Source organism: Penaeus japonicus, unplaced genomic scaffold (genome assembly GCF_977035675.1).
Source record: "Penaeus japonicus unplaced genomic scaffold, GWHDUDI00000001_assembly GWHDUDI00000029, whole genome shotgun sequence".
Taxonomy (NCBI): domain Eukaryota; kingdom Metazoa; phylum Arthropoda; class Malacostraca; order Decapoda; family Penaeidae; genus Penaeus; species Penaeus japonicus.
This window is the reverse complement of record NW_028234431.1, coordinates 34,939,190-34,943,778: the sequence shown is the minus strand read 5'-3', so window position 1 is coordinate 34,943,778 and position 4,589 is coordinate 34,939,190.

Below are 4,589 nucleotides of genomic sequence, written 5' to 3'. Positions count from 1 at the left end.
GACATGGTTAAACATGAATAGATACGACATCAACAAGCCACCTCGGTGCCCCCTGTACAGCTCAGAATATTCAGGTTGAAAGGATTAGATATCGGGTTACATGTCACATGCTTATGGAAATTCTTGTCAGCAAGGATTGCAACCGCCCACCTGTGCAAGAAAGATGGCCGCTTATCACAGTTTAGGTGAAATATGTGAGGCTTAGAGTTTATGCACACAATATACATGTTTTGAAGAGAAAATCTGGCTCACAAAAATCGAAAGAAAAATTAAAGAATATGAGTGCATCCAATAATTATGTTGATTGTTCCAACAAAATTGTTGAGTGTTGAGAGGACTAATTTTACAAAAAATCAACATCTGTGCTAACGGTATAACATTGATGAAAAATCATTAAAAACATTCTAATTTATGTTCTACTGATTAACTACAATACCAGATAAAGAGCTATAGTTCAATAGTTTCTTATGATTTTCTTTTTTTTAGGGTGTGCAAACTTAAACACCTTAATGAAATATATAATATTATATATATATAATTAATATATATATATATATGATATATATATATATATAATATATAGTATTATAATCATATATATATATATATACTTATCATATTTATATATAATTTACTATATTTAAATACTATTAGTATATTATTTATAATGTATTAATTTATATGTATATGTTTATATGTATATTGTATTATAATGTATCATTATTTTCTCATGTATATATTTATATATATATTTCATATCATATGTATAATATGTATATAAACTATATTCATCAATAATATATATATTAATACGCTATTTATATATTTATATATTTAATTAATCATCTATAATTTATTTTTATATAATATATATATATTTAGATTATATATATATATAATATAGATAAAACACCCTCAAATATTAATATATTATTATATATATATATATATATATATATATATATATATATATATATTATATTTATATATATAGCTAGATTATTGCTTAATATATCATCTATATATATTTATATATATATATATATATATAATATTATAATTTTATATATATTATAATATATTAATATATATATTTTATATATATATTTATATCTATATAATTATTAATATATATATATAAAGCTCTATTATATACTTATATATAACTATATTATATATATACTATTTCTTTATATATAAGTATAATATATATATTATATATAGTGAGAGAGAGAGAGAAGAGGAGAGAGAGAGTGAGAGAAGACGAGGAAGAGAGAGGGAGGGGGGAGAGAGAGAGGAGAGAGAGAATGAGGAGAGAGAGATAAATATATATATGTATTATCTATCTACATCTATCTATATGTATATATATATTATATATATATATTTTTTATTAATATATTATATATATATATATATATATATATATGAATGTATGTATGATGTATATTAACCCTTTCCAGCGAAAAACCCTATGCCAGGGACCCTTGCAGTATAGCATTGGAAATGTCACACTGGCATATGACGGGTTTGTGACGCCGTCGTTATAGGTGTTTTAATATATATATTTATATATTTATTTATATATATATATATATATATATATAATATATTATAATATTATTTATATATAATATATATATATATATTTATATATAGATATATATATTATAGTATTATATATATATATATATAATATTATATAATAATATATATATATATATATAATTTATATATTATATATATATATTTATTATATATATATATATCGATATATATATATATTATAATAATTATATATATCATTTATACATATTTAATAAATATATATTATTAAATATATTTTTATATAATTAAATATAAATATTAAAATATTATATGTTTTATATATTAAAATTAATATATATATATATATAAATTATATATTATATATAGATATATAAATGTAAATATGTTTATATAAAATATTTTTATATATATAATATCTTATATATATATATATATATTATATATATATATATATAATATATATATATATTTTATATATATATATGTATATATATTATATATATATATATATATATATATATCTATATATATGTGTATATTATATATTATATCTATATATATTTACTATATATCTCTATATTATATATATATATATATATAGATATATATATATATAATATATATTATCTATATAATATATATATTATATATATTATATATATATATATGATATATATTATGTATACATATATATATATATATATATTATGTATACATATATCTATATATATATATATCTATATAATATATATATATATATATATATATATATATTATATTATATATATATTAAGAATACATATATATAGAAGTAGATATATATTCATATCTATTATATTTATCTCTCTCTCCCTCTCTCTCTCTCTCTCTTTACCCTCTTCTCTCTCTCTCTCTCTCTATCCTCTTCTCTCTCTCTCTCTCTTCTCTGTCTATATTATCTATATATCTATATAATATAAAATATATTATATATATATATATACTATATAAATATTATTATATATACCCACACTGAATACGTTATGAATATATATATATAATATATTTAGTCTATATATATATATAATATATATATATATATAAATAATATATTATAAAAGATTGATAAATATAATATATACATATATATATGATATTATGATATATATAGAAATATATATATAGATAAATTAAAATATATATATATAATATATTTTATGTATATGAATATATATATATATATATATATATTTATTTTATATTATATATATATATATATATAGATTTATATATATATATTTATGAATATATATATTTAGTATTCATATAAATATATATATTTAATTATATATTTAATATATATATATATGTATATATATTATTTATATATGTATATATTTATATGTATGTATATTAATATATGTGATATATATATATATATATCATTATATATATATAAAAAAATATATATATATATATATATAAATATATATATATAAATAAAGAAATATATATATTAATAATATATATTTATATATATAAAAATATAAAAATATATATATAAATAAAAATAAAAATATATATAAAAGAATTTAAAAATATATATACAAATATAAATTATATAAATATATGAAATATATATATATATATATATATATATATATAAATATCATATATATATATAATATATATATATTATATGTATTTTATATAAATATGTAATATATATAAATATATATATATGATTATATACTGTATACTATAAGATATTTATATAAATATATATAATATATATTTATATAAATTATATATAATTTTATATATATTTATATAATATTTATATATTGTATTATATTATAATATATATTATATATACTATATTATATTATGATTTTATATATATATATATGTATATATACACACACATATTATTATATATATATCTATCTATATATATATATTTATATATTTATATAAATTTATACATATGTATATGTATATATAGATTATTTATATACATATGTATATGTATATATATGTATATGTATACATTGTATAAATATATATATGTATACTAAATATATGTATATGTTATATATATATGTATATTATATATATGTTCTATGTATTATGTATTATATATATTTATATATATATATTATATATAATGTATGTTATGTATATTTATTATTAGAGAGAGTGAGAGAGAAAGAAAGAAAGCAAGGAAAGAACGGAAAGAGGAAAGAAGAAAGGAAAAGAAAGAAGGAAAGAAAGCAAAGAATGAAAGAGAAGGAAGGAAAGAAAGCAAAGAATGAAAAGAAAGAAAGAAAAGAAAGAAAAGGAAAGAAAGAAAGATAGAGAATATATATTTTGAGAGAATCATAAACATTCACCTTTCATAAGTCCTGAAGAGAATACCTTTCTCAAAGTAAATTGATTATATTGTTATCTCCAATATAGGGACGCACTAACCACGGATTCATTTACTCCATCGTTGTTTTGCCATTGGCTTATATGTAATTCCTGCATCATACTTCCTTTAAGTTGTATTATGGCGTATCTAATGACAATATATTTGTCCGTACTTATTGTATATAGTTTTAGATTTTATACGAAAAAATGAAACTTTGAATTGTGTATTTAAGAATATTTAGATTAACATAGTGAGGAATTATTATTGTTTTTATTTATTTGGAGTTTAGTTTAGCTATGAGCATTAAATTCTATTGTATATCATTCTATTCGATCTACATGAAAACAAATTGAATAAGAAAATAAATATGAATTTTTGACAAGGGCGGAAACAAGACTTAGGCAGCGATAGGATAGGCCTACAAGTCGCAGTTTGAAATCCACTGTATAGAATATTTGTATGTGTGAGTGGGTGTGTGTGTGTGTGTGTGTGTGTGTGTGTGTGTGTGTGTGTGTGTGTGTGTGTGTGTGTGTGTGTGTGTGTGTGTGTGTGTGTGTGTGTTTGAGTGAGTGTAAGAGGATTAGAGATATCATACAGTGTCTAAGTCAACTCGGAGTCGTCACTTTGG